Below are 19,070 nucleotides of genomic sequence, written 5' to 3'. Positions count from 1 at the left end.
GAGGTAAGGCAATAAATAGGCCATAGTGGTGAAGTAATTACAATATAGCAATTAAACACTGGAATGGAAGAATGTGCAGAAGATGTATGTGCAAATAGAGATACTGGGATGCAAAGGAGCAAGATAAATAAATAAATACAGTATGGGGATGAGGTAGATTGGATGGGCTAATTTACAGATGGAGAGATCTGTGAGCTGCTCTGACAGCTGGTGCTTAAAGCTAGTGAGGGAGGTAAGAGTCTCCAGCTTTAGTGATTTTTGCAGTTCGTTCCAGTCATTGGCAGCAGAGAACTGGAAGGAGAGGTGGCCAAAGGAAGAATTGGCTTTGGGGGTGACCAGTGAGATATACCTGCTGGAGCGCATGCTACGGGTGGGTGCTGCTATGGTGACCAGTGAGCTGAGATAAGGTGGGGCTTTACCTAGCAGAGACTTGTAGATGACCTGGAGCCAGTGAGTTTGGCGACGAATATGAAGCGGGGGCCAGCCAACGAGAGCATACAGGTCGCAGTGGTGGGTAGTATATGGGGCTTTGTTAACAAAATGGATGGCACTGTAATAGACTGCATCCAATTTGTTGAGTAGAGTGTTGGAGGCCATTTTGTAAATGACATCGCCGAAGTCAAGGATCGGTAGGATGGTCAGTTTTACGAGGGTATGTTTGGCAGCATGAGTGAAGGATGCTTTGTTGCGAAATAGGAAGCTGATTCTAGATTTAATTTTGGATTGGAGATGTTTAATGTGAGTGGAAGGAGAGTTTACAGTCTAACCAGACACCTAGGTATTTGTAGTTGTCCACATAAGTGTGTGACCAGTTGAATGAGTAATCAACATACTGTTGTTTGATTTATTATCATAGATGTTATAATCATCATATTACCATACCAGTGATCATGTATTATCATACATGAGCACAAGACCAAATAAACAAATACCTCTGTGAACTTCTTTGAGCAGTACAGTCATATAATGTGATTGGACAGTGGTTGTTTAATACGCTATACTATAGGGTTAAGCAAGTCAGTTATATAATGTGGTTGTACAGTATTAATTAAGAAAAAGTCCCAAGGGGGTGTGGTATATGGCTACTATACCATGGGCTGTTCTTATGCACGACACAACGCGGTGTGCATGGATACAGCCCTTGGCCATATACCACAAACTACGAGGTACCTTATTACTATTATAAACTGATCAGAAATGTAATTAGAACAGTAAAAATGAAAGTTTTGTCATTCCCGTGGTATACGGTCTCATATACCACGGCTTTCAGCCAATCAGCATTCAGGGCTCGAACCACCCAGTTTATAGTACGGTATACTACAGTGCTAAGCATAGTCATATAATGTGATTGTACAGTAGTTGTTTAATACAGTATACTATAGAGTTAAGCAGTACAGTCATATAATGTGATTGTAGTTGTTTGATACGTACAGTATGAAGTTCAATACCAACATTAGAGAAGCATAGAAATTAAGTTATTCTCCAAGTGCCACCAGCTCATCGTGTCCCCCTCCACTGACAAGTCTCTCTCTAATAGACAGTAAAGCACTCTCCGTATTATTGGCCAACGTGCAATCGTCGATTAAGACTATCCTACCAACGGGACATTAAAAACTGTAATATCTTATGTTTCACCAAGACGTGGCTGAAGGACAGCAAGGATAAAATAGAGCTGGCTGGCTTATCAGTGCATCAGCAGGACAGAGCAGCTACGTCTGGTAAAACGAGGGGCGGGGATGTCTATCTGTCAATAATATTGCTCAAGGTATTGCTCACCTGAGGTAGAATACCTCATGATAAGCTGTAGACCACACTATCTTCCAAGAGAGTTGTCATCTATACTATTTGTAGTCGTCTATTTACCACCACAAACCAATGCTGGCACTAAGACTGCACTCAACGAGCTGTATAAGGCCATAAGCAAACAAGAAAATGCTCATCCAGAAGCGGCGCTCCTAGTAGCCGGGGACTTTAATGCAGGCAAACTTAAATCCATTTTAACTCATTTCTACCAGCATGTTAAATGTGCAACCAGAGGGAAAAAATCTAGACCTCCTTTACTCCACACATAGAGACACATACAAAGCTTTCCCTCGCCCTCCAAATCTGAACATAATTCTATCCTCCTGATTCCTGCTTACAAGCAAAAACGAAAGCAGAAAGTACCAGTGACTCACTCAATAAGGAAGTGGTCAGATGAAGCGGATGCTATGCTACAGGACTGTTTTGGTAGCACAGATATGTTCCTGGATTCATCCAATGGCATTGAGGAGCATACCACCTTTGTCACGGCTGCATCAATAAGTGCATCAACGACGTCGTCCCCACAGTGACCGTACGTACATATCCCAACCAGAAGCCATGGATAACAGGCAACATCTTCACTGACATTTTCAAGCTCTCCCTGGCCCAGTCTGTAATACCTACATGTTTCAAACAGACCACCATAGTCCTTGTGTCCAAGATAGCGAAGGTAACCTGCCTAAATGATTACCGCCCCGTAGCACTCACGTCGGTAGCCATGAAGTGCTTTGAAAGGCTGGTCATGGCTCACATCAATGCCATCATTCCGAAAACCCTAGACCCACTCCAATTTGCATATCACCCCAACAGATCCACAGATGATGCAATCTCAATCGCACTCCACACTGCCCTTAACCACCTGGACAAAATGAACACCTATGTGAGAATGCTGTTCATTGACTACAGCTCAGCGTTCAACATCATTGTGCCCACAAACCTCATTACTAAGCTAAGGACCCTGTGACTAAACACCTCCCTCTGCAACTGGATCCTGGACTTCCTGACGTTCGACCCCCAGGTGGTAAGGGTAGGCAACGACACATCTGTCACGCTGATCCTCAACACTGGTGCCCTCAGGGGTGCGTGCTTAGTCCCCTCCTGTACTCCCTGTTCACCCACGACTATGTAGCCAAGCATGACTCCAACACCATCATTAAGTTTGCTGATGACACAACAGTGGTAAGCCTGATCACCTACAATAATGAGACAGCCTATAGAGGGGAGGTCAGAGACTTGACAGTGTGGAGCCAGGACAACAACCTCTCCCTCAATGCGAGCAAGACAAAGGAGCTGTTCGTGGACTACAGGAAAAGGAGGGCCAAACAGGCCCCCATTAACATCGACGGGGCTGAAGTGAAGCGAGTTGAGAGATTCAAGTTCCTTGGTGTCCACATCACCAATGAACTATCATGGTCCAAACACACCAAGACAGTTGTGAAGAGGGCACGACAACACCTTTTCTGAAAAGATTTGGCATGGTCCCAAAATCCTCAAAAAGTTCAACAGCTGCAGCATCTAGAGCATCCTGACCTGTTGCATCACCGCCTGGTATGCAACTGCTTGGTATCTGACCGTAAGACGCTACAGAGGATAGTGCGTACGGCCCAGTACATCACTGGGGCCAAGCTTCCTGACACCCAGGACCTATATACTAGGTGGTGTCAGAGGAATCCCCCCCCCCCTTTGTTTTTACACTGCTGCTACTCGCTGTCTATTATCTATGCATAGTCACTTTACAAATTACCTCAACCTACCTGTACCCCTGCACATTGACTAGGTGTCAGTACCCCTTGTATATAGCCTCATCATTGTTATGTAATTTTCTTGTGTTACTTTTTGATTTGATTAGATTTTTTTACTTTAGTTTGTTTTGTAAATATTTTCTTAACTCTATTTCTTGAACTGCATTGTTGGTTAAGGGCTTGTAAGTAAGAATTTCACGATAATGCCTACACCTGTTGTAATCGGCGCATGTGACAAATAAAATGTGATTTGATTTTGATTTGCATAGAGCTGGCCCCTCTGTGTGCAGCTGTGTGTCCATCCATCCATACTGAGTTCTAAGAGTCTCTCTATGTATTCATCCTGTTACGAGCTCAGAGGGTGCCCGGCCTGAGGCACAGACACAGATGTTACCTCATGCAGCTGTGTGTCCATGTCGTACTGCTAGTGACCATAGCATACTGACTTCTGAGAGTCACTCTATGTGTCCATTCTTCACCCAACTAAGAGAGGGAGAGTGTGACAGCACTCGGAGGTGTCCACTCTTCTCTGTGTACAGCTGTCCATCTAACAATGCACCCCATGTCTCCAGTGACCATAGCCTAATAGGTTCTGTTGGTCTCTCTATGTGTCCATCCTATGACCAGTTAAGACAGGGGCTTGGCCTCAGGGTACAGACGCAGATTTTACCGAACGTTTCTTTGAAGACGTCCCCCCACCCAGCAAGGGGGATGAGAGAGGGTGTAACTGTAGCGACCCCAGGGGAACACACACAGTGGGGACGTCGGCGGTATCATGAGGGATCATGGGAGAAAACAGTTTAGAGTTTAAACGTTAACACGGTGGTGATATGTCAGGGCAGACTCTGATTAGTATCTTAATGGAGGCGCCGACACAGCTTTAATGATGATGATTATGTCTGTGTCCCAAATGGAATGCCCTAAGTAGTGCTCTTTATAGGGAGCAGGGTGCCATTTGGGACACAGAAATGCTCCTTTATGGAGGAGGGGAGAGAAGAGGAGGAAGGGAGGGAGGGAGGGAGTGACATGGAAGAGGAAGGTTTTCCCCTCTTGCCACACATTCCCAGCACATCTTTCTACTTGCTTATCATATGTTGTGTGCCTGCTCAGACACCTGTCTAGGCCAACTGCTATACACTCCACCCCCATCAGTGTGACCTGCTCTGCTCTCTACCAGCTGTTTATATCTCACAATGAGAACCAGGGCATAGAAAATACATGTTGGTTGTTGATTACATCTCTATAGGAATGTTTCATCTCAATATGCTCCCCATGCTCAGAAAGGGGCAATGTTAGGCTACTTTATTGTTCCCTGGGGTACAACAAGTTCAAAATACACATAAAGTACCTTTTGATGTACGCATATAATCACATATGGTACAGTTCGCTAACCTTTAGGGTACATGAGCGGATAATCTAGTATATGGTACATTTTCTGTACCCAATCATTTAGATATAAAGGTACAATCATCACACTATCGCTTTCAAAAAAAGGGGTACGGGGAAGGTACATTTCTGTTTCCCCAGGGTACAAGCATATTTTGTGTACCTCAAGAGTGCACTAATAATTCTTGACGGTTCTGATCTGTACCTTTGCTTAGCAGAAAAGCTCCAAATTGAGAATGTGTTGAAGAAAGGTACATATGTGCCCAACCATAACGTACAATTATGAACTTTTGCCACTTTAATGGAACTAATGGCTTTGTCATTGTGGTGCTACCCTAAAAAGGTAATTTGTACCATGAGGTTCAGAGCAAATTGGCCAGTGTTACCTAGTGTTGATTTCAGTGTAACATTTCTAGTGTTGTTTTAAATGAACACTCAGTGGTGTAAAATAACCCCAGTGTTGGTGTTAATAACCAGAGTTGAGTGTGAGAGTGTGATGAAGTACGTTTTACTCTGTGGAGGGTAAAACAGTCCCATTAAAACCACGCCCATCATTATCATATTTCCCAGCATGGTCTACTGCAGTTAGATTTTTTTTAAGGATTGTTTTTAATATCTGTGTTTTTACATGTACTTTAATTGATTGACTAATCTTATGCTACACAAAGATAAATACCATATATTTTTTCAAAACTAATCCAATCAGTTAGTTAGATTTATTGTACCTGATACTGAAATGGTTGTTCCAGTTTAAATGGTTTAGGTAGTCTCCTTTATCATGTTCCTAACCCTGACAGTCTTTCTGAATGTAGTATGTGGGTGAATAAAACAATTCCAAATGTTGGATGTTTTAACTCTGACTGGAATCCAATAGGAATTAAACATCACTTTGCAAACCAGCATAATGTGATTTGCCGGTCTGATGTGGCCACTAAACCATGACCATGTAAACCTGACCTCTTGCTGTAATGGGTGTTTGTTTGACATTCATTCACAAGACTCAGATTTGAGTCCTAGTCAGGGCTACCGCCTGAATTCGCTGAATTGGTGTCAGGGATTTAGTGATGGGAAGTTCAACTCTTTTTACTGACTCTGATCTTTTCAAACTCATTCAGTCAAAGAACAAATCTTTGAACTCGTTTCAGTAATGCCCAGAGCATGCAGGACCCCCTACTGGCGAACGATGAAGTGAAAACTCGAAAGAGTCATGATTCTACAAGCCTCTCGTTCACATGTCATTCACCATAAGGGGCTAATTGGAGCTGTCATTTGTTATAAGACTTATGAAAGTATGCTTCAAACAATGTACATTTGTGATTGCTACGCATACAACAAAAATATTGTTTATTGATACCTTTGTAAAAAGGCTAGTTGTGGCAGCAACCGGATTAGAACGACTCTTGGCGGAATGACACTGCTTGACTGCAGCAAGGGAGATTAGCATTAAATCGTTTGCGTACTGACGCAGACCCCCTGTTACGAATCCCTTTGGCCCTGCAGTCTAGGGGGGATGGAAACGAGACCCGTAACATAACTCATGCAAATTATAATAGTGAAAAGGAACAGTGAGAACAAAAACCACAGACAACTTAAATCTACCGTCAAACACTATTGGTTTATTTCTAAACACACGGTAATGGGGTGTGGGAAGAGGGGCTGAGCTGGACCCAAGGAAAGAAACAATAATCCAAAAACACCCCTAAACTAGACTAGCCTACTTCAATAACAGCTAGCTAACTAACCAAAAATACAGTGGGTGGTCCGCCCAGTTCTAACTAGGGTATTTAGACAACTTTTACCTACGGGTAGTGTATGCCCATGGGCGACTTGTCTTGGTACCCCTTTTCCCACCAACAAACAAACAGTCATGCACCTCAACAAAACAATACTCACAGGTACCAGACAAATGTGACATGTAGGTGCAAAACAAAAGAGAGATCGAGCTTGCAAAGAGAGAGGGAGAGACAGAGAGAGACAGAGAGAGGGAGAGACAGGGAGAGACAGGGAGAGACAGGGAGAGACAGGGAGAGACAGAGAGATTGAACGACAGAGAGATTGAGCGACAGAGAAAACAACTGACTGGGGTTTTAAACCAAGGGAAAGGGATGTGATTGGTTGAGGGAAAAGGAGCAGGTGTCTTGGTTGGTGACTGATAATTGTCACCTGTGAGGGGAGAAGGAGAGAAAAGAAATACACACACAGGATACATACACAGGATAACTGTATCCATAACACCCCCAAATGATTCGTTCTCGAGTTTGAGTGTTGAGCAGAGAGGCAGGCTGTGTATGCTTTGGTTCTACAAAACTGTGTCCATCGATGACACTGAATAATCAATTAATAGCATTCATTCTTTCACCATGTGGTCAATCATCAGTTCAAAACAATTATTTTCTTGTCTAGGTTGGCCTGCAGCATGATCTATTTTCCCTCGCACACCTGATAAACAATTTCTGGTTGGAGCACGTGTCCAGAGCAGCTGAGCCGGAGGAGTTTATATTAACCTTGCTGTAGAATTCCTTGTGGCCAACAGGTCAAAACGAATGACTAAAAGAAATGATACACTCTGAAAAACGAATCATGACTCTCGAGTCAGTAAAAAAAGTAATTCAAAAATAACAAGTAATTTGTGAACTGCACATCACTAGAGGTGTGTGTACATGTGAGGGACTTGATATAGAGAAGCGGGTCATTATTGCCACTTAAAAGGAACAAACGGCTTTGTCACTGTGTGGTACCCTGAAAAGGCAAAATTGTACCTTTTCTAAAGGTGCGCTTTTGTACCTGTGGAATATATGTAAGAAAGGTACAAACTGGGGTGCAATTATGTACCTTTAACTAATGGTATAAAGGATGTAACTTACAGGGTACTAACACAGTGACAAGCGTGTGTACCCCTTTAAGTACAATTCGGGGGAGAGTGCAAGCTGATAAAGATGCACTTATCTGACAATCAACATTGCTCTTACTATGAAACTGTAATTTTCCTCTTTTACAATGCAACCTGATGGTGCACTCAGATGATCCCTTTTATATTTACCTAATTGCTATGAAAGTGAAGCTAAGAATGATGTTTTCGTGCTGCCTGCCTAACGTGTTTCTTTAAATGAATGTTATGGAGAATTGAGAACCTAAAGAAAATACCTTTCTTCGGCATGTTGCTCTTGTCTTGCATGTTGCCTCACTGTCTCACTGTTGTCAAGTGGCATCATGATCAATGTTTACTTTGTGGTTTTAGGTTATGACCGCTTTCCTTAACCTGTTCCCAGATCTCTTTGTGCTGTTTTTGCCAAGTGATATGGTCAGTTGGAATTGATAAGACAACACAAACAAATCTAGGAACAGGCTATCTTTTCCCCACCACAGCACAATAATGTAATGCACAGAATGTTCTTGTCCTGTCATCAAGCACTGATACTGGAGTTGTACTTTTGTATGGAAAGAAAATAAATGTTAAATGGTATTCATTATTTCGTTTACTACTTCTACCGGTGCTGAAGATAACTAAAGGCATCCACATGCTTCCCATCTGAAACAATCTGGGGAATGGGGGGCTCAGGGAAAGAGTGAGGGTGAAGCTCTAGAAATAACCAAAGCTGAGCTGAGCTGACAGTGCTGAGAGACATGGTGGTGGAGCAGAGAGTGGAGCTGATGAACATAGAGAACAGACTGAGGAACAGCGAGGACATGGTGTACAAAATAGAAATCAATATGGTCCTCAATACAAGAACTGTAGAAGAATTAGCGACCGAGCTGACAACCGCGCAGGCCAAAGTGACAGCCAGTGAGGTAGAGGTGGAGGAGCTGAAGAGAAAGAATGCCACAATTGAGTCCAGACTGACAGCTAGTGAGGGAGAGTTGGTAGAGCTGAAGAAAGATATATACATTTTTTATGTAACTAGGCAAGCCAGTTAAGAACAAATTCTTATTTACAACGACAGCCAACACCAGCCAATCACAACGCTGGGCCAATTGTGCACTTCTCTATGGGACTCCCAATCACGGCCGGTTGTGATTTAGCCTTCAATCAAACCAGAGTGTCTGTAGTGACGCATCAAGCACTGAGATGCAGTGACTTAGACCGCTGCGCCACTCGGGAGCCCCAATGCCACCCAAGCAGCACAACTATCAGCCTTGGAGGCCAGAGTGGCAGCCAGTGAAAGGAAGGTGGGGGAAGTGAAGACTGGGAATGCCGCCCTTTAGTCCAGCCATAGCCACAGGCAGAACAGTTGAAACTGGAGCAGCAGCACAACCAGGTGGAATGAGGACAGCAAGAAGTCATCAGGCCAGGTAATCCTGAGGCATGGTCCTCTTTCTCTCAGGTCCTCCGAGAGAAAGAGAGAGAGAAAGAGAGAGCATACTTAAATTCACACAGGACACCAGATAAGACAGGAGAAATACTCCAGAAATAACAGACTGACCCTAGCCCCCTGACACAAACTATTGCAGCATAAATACTGGAGGCTGAGACAGGAGGGGTCGGGAGACACTCTGTCCCCGTCCGACGATACCCCCAGACAGGGCCAAACAGGCAGGATATAACCCCACACCACTAGAGGGATAGCTTCAACCACCAACTTACTATCCTGAGACAAGGCCGAGTATAGCCCACAAAGATCTCCCCTATGGCACGAACCCAAGGGGGGGTGCCAACCCGGACAGGAAGATCACATCAGTGACTCAACCCACTCAAGTGACGCACCCCTCCTAGGGACAGCATGGAAGAGCACCAGTAAGCCAGTGACTCAGCCCCTGCAATAGGGTTTGAGGCAGAGAATCTCAGTGGAGAGAGGGGAACCTGCCAGGCAGAGACAGCAAGGGCGGTTCGTTGCTCCAGTGCCTTTCAGTTCACCTTCACACTCCTGGGCCAGACTACACTCAAACATAGGACCTACTGAAGAGATTAGACTTCAATAAAGACTTAAAGATCGAGACCGAGTCCACGTCTCTCACATGGATAGGCAGACCATTCCATAAAAATGGAGCTCTATAGGAGAAAGCCCTGCCTCCAACTGTTTGCTTAGAAATTCTAGGGACAGTAAGGAGGCCTGTATCTTGTGACCGTAGCGTACGTGCAGGTATATACGGCAGGACCAAATCGGAAAGATAAGTAGGTGCAAGCCCATGTAATACTTTGTAGGTTAGCTGGAAAACCTTGAAATCAGCCCTAGCCTTAACAGGAAGCCAGTGTAGAGAGGCTAGCACTGGAGAAATATGATCAATTTTTGTTGGTTCTAGTCAAGATTCTAGCAGTGGTGTTTAGTATTAACTGAAGTGTCTTTAGTGCTTTATCCGGGTAGCTGGAAAGTAGAGCATTGCAGTAGTCTAACCTAGGCCTGACAAAAGCATGGATACATTTTTCTGCATCATTTTTGGAAAGTTTCTCATTCTTTCAAAGTTACGTAGATGGAAAAAAGCTGTCCTTGAAACAGTCTTGATATGTTCGTCAAAAGAGAGATCAGGTTCCAGAGTAACGTCAAGGTCCTTCACAGTTTTATTTGAGACGACTGTACAACCACCAAGATTAATTGTCAGATTCAACAGAAGATCTCTTTGTTTCTTGGGACATAGAACTAGCATCTCTGTTTTGTCCGAGTTTAAAAGTAGAACATTTGCCGCCATCCACTTCCTTATGTCTGAAACACCGACTTCCAGCGAGGGCAATTTTGGGGCTTCACCATGTCTCATCGAAATGTACAGCTGTGTGTCGTCCGCATAGCAGTGAAAGTTAACATTATGTTTCCGAATGACATCACCAAGAGGTAAAATATATAGTGAAAACAATAGTGGTCCTAAAATTGAGCCTTGAGGAACACCAAAATTTACAGTTGATTTGTCAGAGGACAAACCATCTACAGAGACAAACAGATATCTTTCCGACATATAAGATCTAAACCAGGCCAGAACTTGTCCGTGTAGAACAATTTGGGTTTCCAATCTCTCCAAAACAATGTGATGATCGAAAGTATCAAAAGCAGCACTAAGGTCTAGGAGCATGAGGACAGATGCAGAGCCTCGGTCTGACGCCATTAAAAGGTCATTTACCACCTTCACAAGTGCAGTCTCAGTGCTATGATGGGGTCTAAAACCAGACTGAAGCGATTCTTATACATTGTTTGTCTTCAGGAAGGCAGTGAGTTGCTGCACAACAGCTTTTTCCCCAAAAAATTTGAGGAGTGGGAGATTCAATATAGGCCGATATTTTTTAAAATATTTTCTGGGTAAAGGTTTGGCTTTTTCAAGAGGCTTTATTACTGCCACTTTTAGTGAGTTTGGTACACATCCGGTGGATAGACTCCCGTTTATTATGTTCAACATAGGAGGGCCAAGCACAGGAAGCAGCTCTTTCAATAGTTTAGTTTAGTGTCCTATGAGGTTTCTTCCCCTGCGTCTTGTTTTGGCTAGGTTAAAGCCGACCTCATCAATGTAGACAAAATCATGATGCTCTGCAGCAGCATCTAGTTCCATAACTATCTGAAACAGACAAGATAAAACATCATTGTATGACAGTATGAATAGACATAGAGCAGTCAATGTGTAGCACAATACACTGGAATACAGTACCAATGACAGGATTACTTGATCGTATTCATAGCGCAGTTGTTTCACTCTGTCAGAATTTCGCTCAAATGGTACTCTGTAGAGCTGCTTCATACGAATATGATGGCGTTTCAGGAGACAACCAAGTGCGGATAAACTCACCCTATTTATGTTACTGAATGTTGTGTTGTCAGCGATGTGGTGATGCAGTTGTCGTAAATGTATGCTGTTGTTTGAAATGACCATATTCACTATGTGTTGTTCCTTCTCTGCTGTGAACAGCCGGTTTCTTCCTCCATTGAAGGGTCATCTTAGCAAAAACATGATGTGAATGGTTAGGGTGCAAGATTTCTTTCAGTATGAAATTAAATGTTACTGTAGTCAACACCTATGTGGGACGTTGGGCTGAAGGGAGTTGTAGTTTTCATTAAGCAAATATTCAATCTAGTTTCAATCAGCACAGAAACATGGAAATTAACTACAATGACCATAATCCGTGGCGCCTGTTCTTTCTAGCTTGGACACATATGGACACACTTTTACGCCTGCTACAGACCGCATAGACCACATGAGAGAGGAATGTACACAACAACCAGAGGGATAAAGACAGCTTGTGAAAGTCTGCCTTATCTACTCTGAAGAACTAGCACAATTATTTTGTCAGAAATCTCTACAGCATACTTAAACAGGCTAGCCTAGCTAAATAGGATGACTAAAGACAGTACAGTATGGGGAGCACAGAGATAGCGTCAGATGGTCTGGCTGCGACTGCCTGAGCAGAGATGAGATGATCACTTCAAGGAGTGAAAAATAAAATACACAACTGAAATGTTTTATTATTTTATAGTCATTTCCTGTTACTCTATTGATGTCTAACCAGTGTGGACCTGACAGAGAATGAAATATTTTCAATGTTTTGCCAATTTGACGTTCATTATTTTGGGCTTGGAATTTCCATTAAAAAGCTCTAAAATCATTTGAATTTCATTATTTAATAATGCATTTAATGTTTACAAAAACATTTTGAAGCCGAAATTGAAAACCATGATCATTTTTTCAGTAATTGAACTGAAACCAAACTGACCTCAAAAAGCACTAATCGCAGAGCACTATTCACTCAATACAAACCATGAATCCTTCAGATAAAAATGTGGGATTCCTCATTTGAAATATCTTTGTGTGACATTTTGTCCATGTAATGGTCGTCGTACGTAGTGGACCAAGGCACAGCGGGTCGAGTGCTCATAGTGACTTTTATTGAACACAAAATTAAACAAAACGATCGAATGAACAGGATTGCAGGACACAGACACACACACACACACACACACACACACACACACACACACACACACACACACACACACACACACACACACACACACACACACACACACACACACACACACACACACACACACACACACACACACACACACACACACACACACACACACACACACAACTTCCCACAAAGGGACAGGTGAAAACAGGGCTACTTAAGGATGACTCTCAATCAGCAACAACGATGTACAGCTGTTCCTGATTGAGAGCCATACCAGGCCAACAAAGAAATACACAACAAAGAAAAACATAGAAATACAAAACAAGAACATTACCCAAAAACCTCGGAACACATAAATCAAACACCCCCTTACATAAATACATATCCCTGTTTTTTTCAAACAGCCCTTACACTTAAAGGGGGTTATCATAACTTTAACAATTGCACAGTATTTTGAAAATGTATATAAAACACTGGAAAATCATGTTTGTGATTGCACTGGCTCTTCAAAATAGTTATATGTGTTAGGGCAATCATTTTTTACGCAAACGGTCCCCAGAGAAAGAACGCCATGCCTTGCCGGTCCCTGGCACAAAAATAAATGCTAAACGAAACCATGAATGAGATCTAAGGAGAAAGAGGCCAGTTATGGACCTAAACTCAATGTTGTTTTCATGTCATTTCAACAACAAAAAAATGTAATTTGATGTGGAAAACTGATGCAAGAAGTCATTAATGTAAGGGAATTTTATATTTTTACACCAAATGTTTAACTTAAATCCAACGACATGGCGGCAGTTTTTATTGATTTCACATTGAATTCACGTTAGTTAGATATTATTGTTGTCTCTAACTTTTTGCCCTTTGTGTTGTTGTCTGTGCCCAATAAAGTTTGTACCATGTTTTGTACTGCTCCCATGCTGTGTTGCTAGCATGTTGTTGTCATGTTGTGTTGCTACCATGCTGTGTTGTCATGTGTTGCTGCCTTGCTATGTTGTTGTCTTAGGTCTTTCTTTATGTTGTGTTGACTCTCTTGTTGGGGTGTGTGTTTTGTCCTATATTTACATATATACACTACTGTTCAAGAGTTTGGGGTCACTTAGAAAGGTCCTTGTTTTGAAAGAAAAGCACATTTGTGCCCATTAAAATAACATAACATTTATCAGAAATACAATGTAGACATTGTTAATGTTGTAAATTACTATTGTAGCTGGAAACGGCAGATTGTTTATGGAATATGTAAATAGGCGTACAGAGGCCCATTATCAGCAACCATCACTCCTGTGTTCCCCCTGCACGTTGTGTTTGCTAATCAAAGTTTATAATTTAAAAGGATCATTAGAAAACCCTTTTGAAATTATGTTAGCATAGCACTTCTTTAGACTAGTCTAGTATCTGGAGCATCAGCATTTGTGGGTTCGATTACAGGCTCAAAATATCCGGAAACAAAGTACATTCTTCTGAAACTTGTCAGTCTATTCTTGTTCTTGTTCTGATTCTTGTTCTGAGATATGAATGCTATTCCATGTGAGAACAACAGTTTTCAGCTGTGCTAACATAATTGCAAAAGGGTTTTCTAATGATCAATTAGCCTTTTAAAATGATAAACTTGGATTAGCGAACACAAGAGTGATGGTTGCTGATAATGGGCCTCTGTACGCCTATGTAGAGATTCCATAGAAAATCTGCCGTTTCCAGTTACAATAGTCATTTACAACATTAACTATGTCTACACTGTATTTCTGATCAATTTGATGTTATTTTAATGGACCAAATTTTTTGATTTTCTTTCAAAAACAAGGACATTTCTAAGTGACCCCAAACTTTTGAATGGTAGTGTGTGTATATATATATATACACTGCTCAAAAAAATAAAGGGAACACTTAAACAACACAATGTAACTCAAAGTCAATCACACTTCTGTGAAATCAAACTGTCCACTTAGGAAGCAACACTGATTGACAATACATTTCACATGCTGTTGTGCAAATGGAATAGACAACAGGTGGAAATTATAGGCAATTAGCAAGACACCCCCAATAAAGGAGTGGTTCTGCAGGTGGGGACCACAGACCACTTCTCAGTTCCTATGCTTCCTGGCTGATGTTTTGGTCACTTTTGAATGCTGGCGGTGCTTTCACTCTAGTGGTAGCATGAGACGGAGTCTACAACCCACACAAGTGGCTCAGGTAGTGCAGCTCATCCAGGATGGCACATCAATGCGAGCTGTGGCAAGAAGGTTTGCTGTGTCTGTCAGCGTAGTGTCCAGAGCATGGAGGCACTACCAGGAGACAGGCCAGTACATCAGGAGACGTGGAGGAGGCCGTAGGAGGGCAACAACCCAGCAGCAGGACCGCTACCTCTGCCTTTGTGCAAGGAGGAGCAGGAGAAGCACTGCCAGAGCCCTGCAAAATGACCTCCAGCAGGCCACAAATGTGCATGTGTCTGCTCAAACAGTAAGAAACAGACTCCATGAGGGTGGTATGAGAGCCCGACGTCCACAGGTGGGGGTTATGCTTACAGCCCAACACCGTGCAGGACGTTTGGCATTTGCCAGAGAACACCAAGATTGGCAAATTCGCCACTGGCGCCCTGTGCTCTTCACAGATGAAAGCAGGTTCACACTGAGCACGTGACAGACTTGACAGAGTCTGGAGACGCCGTGGAGAACGTTCTGCTGCCTGCAACATCCTCCAGCATGACCGGTTTGGCGGTGGGTCAGTCATGGTGTTGTGGCATTTCTTTGGTGGGCCGCACAGCCCTCCATGTGCTCGCCAGAGGTAGCCTGACTGCCATTAGGTACCGAGATGAGATCCTCAGACCCCTTGTGAGACCATATGCTGGTGCGGTTGGCCCTGGGTTCCTCCTAATGCAAGACAATGCTAGACCTCATGTGGCTGGAGTGTGTCAGCAGTTCCTGCAAGAGGAAGGCATTGATGCTATGGACTGGCCCGCCCCTTCCCCAGACCTGAATCCAATTGAGCACATCTGGGACATCATGTCTCGCTCCATCCACCAACGCCACGTTGCACCACAGACTTTAGTCCAGGAGTTGGCGGATGATTTAGTCCAGGTCTGGGAGGAGATCCCTCAGGAGACCATCCGCCACCTAATCAGGAGCATGCCCAGGCATTGTAGGGAGGTCATACAGGCACGTGGAGGCCACACACACTACTGAGCCTCATTTTGACTTGTTTTAAGGACGTTACATCAAAGTTGGATCAGCCTGTAGTGTGGTTTTCCACTTTAATTTTGAGTGTGACTCCAAATCCAGACCTCCATGGGTTGATAAATTGGATTTCCATTGATTATTTTTGTGGGATTTTGTTGTCAGCACATTCAACTATGTAAAGAAAAAAGTATTTAATACGATTATTTCTTTCATTCAGATCTAGGATGTGTTGTTTAAGTGTTCCCTTTATTTTTTTGAGCAGTATATATTATTTTTTATTCCATCCCCTGTCCCCACAGAAGGCCTTTTTCCTTTTGGTAGGCCGTCATTTTAAATAAGAATTTGTTCTTAACTGACTTGCCTAGTTAAATAAAGGTTAAATAGAAAGAAATAAATCAGTAAAGTTGACAACTCAACCAAATGTAAACCAAAACTAGATGTTGAAATTACATCTGTCCCCACTGGGAAACACTCATGAATACATAAACACGTTATAGTATCAAAGAATGTTCTTTTGGCCTTAAAAATGCTTTCATGTAAGTGATAGAAATTGACAATTGGACATTTTTTACGCATAAAAGACACCTGGAAACAACTCAGTGGCCTTGTGGTGTCTTCCCTGAGATTGGAAGTTCGATCCCCCGTCGAGTCCTACCAAAGACTAAAAATGGGACCAGATGCCTGTGTTAGGTACTCAGTATTAAGGAGATGGAGCTCCCTGTCCAGGGGGACCAGATGCCTGTGCTAGGTACTCAGTATTAAGGAGATGGAGCTCCCTGTCCAGGGGGACCAGATGCCTGTGCTAGGTACTCAGTATTCAGGAGATGGAGCTCCCTGTCCAGGAGGACCAGATGCCTGTGCTAGGTACTCAGTATTAAGGAGATGGAGCATCTTGTCCAGGGGGTGTACTTGTACATCAAGCAGCTTCACGCTACAGAAACAGAAGATAGGCTGACGCTCTTGCCCCGATGGGCGGTTGACAAAGTTTACTTGTCCAAGGCTTACTTATTTACATAATGGACGCCTGGCCATGTTATGGATAAAATCATATGTAGACAGATTGTATAAGATATATACAGACAGATTGTATAAGATATATACAGACAGATTGTACAAGACATATACAGACAGATTGTATAAGATATACATTATACAGACAGATTATATAAGATATATACAGACAGATTGTATAATATATATACAGACAGATTGGTATAAGATATACAGTGTACAGACAGATTGTATGAGATATACAGTATACAGACAGATTGGTATAAAATATACTGTGTACAGACAGATTGTATGAGATATCTGCTTTTTTGCACATGTTGACAAGATGATACGGAGTCACCGATGGAGAATATTGACCAACAGTGTACTGTTGGTCAATATATTGACCAATGTGACTTGTCATGTACAGTAAACCTCATAAAACAAAAAATTGTGTTTTATGCTTTAATGTTATGCGTTGCATACAAAGTGTAATAAACTCAATATTTGACATGGTACAGGTGTCTTCTTCAATTTGTGCCAATAACCATATGTGTGTGAGGTGCAGTGGTAAAATACTACTTGAGTAAAAGTCTTAATGTATTTGGTGTTAAACTTAAGTATCAAAAGTAAATGTAATTGCAAAAATATACTTAAGTATCAAAAGTAAAAGTATGAATCATTTAAAATTGCTCACATTAAGCAAACCAGATGGCACCATTTTCATGTTTTTTTGACTTTACAGATAGCCAGGGGCACACTCCAACACTCAGACACTTTTCAACCCGTATGATCTAATACATAATAAAAAAAACATATACAAATATTATGATATCATAGTGAATTCCTGACATGTGAATGAACAAGCCTTTTCATACTTCATAATTTTCCTCCGTATATAGTTACAGTCAGTTTTAGGATCATCTAACCAAAATATTTCAACTGCTTTATTACTTTACAAAAACAAAAACAGTTGCATTCATGAGTTTTGATGACAAAAGTCAATAAAAAAAGGTCAGCCAAAGCAAAAACCTGATAAAAAGGTTATTATATTAATGCTGCAAGTACAGAAATGGTTTGCTCACAAGGAAATGAATATCCAAATAGTCAGTGACAACTGTATGGAGTTTGTGACAGCTATGTGAACGTATTATAGACACTATGTCCTGGGATTTCCTATGATCTTCTATGTAGAAGAACCCTTAACATTCTATCGAAGCATCATAGAGCAAAACGTGTATGTTCATGAGAGTCTCAGCTTTTCATAGATAGATTTGAATCGTTTGCAGCTCAAACCATTCTGACTCTAGAGACGTTTTTGTAAAAAGACCCGGCTCAGCTACTAGCGTAGCCCCCATTAATTGTAAAAAGACCCGGCTACTAGCGTAGTCCCCGTTAATCACACAGACTAGCGGTAATAGACAAATCCATTGGTACTACCCTGAAGTCTGTAGCTCAAATACACAATGTTTGAGCTACAGAGATTTGTTGGGTCAAGATAAATTACACAAGTTGTTTGTTCAGCTAGCTAGCTAGCTACAATGTATTTGGAAAGTATTCAGACCAGTTGACTTTTTCTACATTTTGTTACGTTACAGCCTTATTCTAGAAACTGAAATATCACATTTAAGTAGTCAGACCCTTTACTCAGTACTTTATTGAAGCACCTTTGGCAGCGATTACAGCCTCAAGTCTTTTTGGGTATGACGCTACAAGCTTGTCACATCTGTACTGTGTTTGGGCAGTTTCTTCCATTCTCAATCTCTGTCAGGTTGGATGAGGAGCGTTGCTGCACAATTTTTTCAGGTCTCTCCAAAAATGTTTTATAGGGTTCAAGTCCGGGCTCTGGCTGGGCCACTCAAGGACATCCAGAGATTTGTCCCGAAGTCACTCCTGCACTGTCTTGGCTGTGTGTTTAACGTCCTTGTCCTGTTGGAAGGTAAACCTTCACCCCAGTCTGAGGTCCTGAACACTCTGGAGCAGGTTTTCATCAAGGATCTCTCAGTACTTTGTTCCGTTCATCTGTCCCTTGAGCCCGACTAGTCACCCAGTCACTGCCACTGAAAAACATCCCCACAGCATGATGCTGCCACCACCATGCTTCACCGTAGGTATGGTGCCTGGTTTCCTCCAGACGTGACGCTTGGCATG

Source organism: Salmo salar, chromosome ssa01 (genome assembly GCF_905237065.1).
Source record: "Salmo salar chromosome ssa01, Ssal_v3.1, whole genome shotgun sequence".
Lineage (NCBI taxonomy): Eukaryota > Metazoa > Chordata > Actinopteri > Salmoniformes > Salmonidae > Salmo > Salmo salar.
This window is presented reverse-complemented; position numbering follows the sequence as displayed.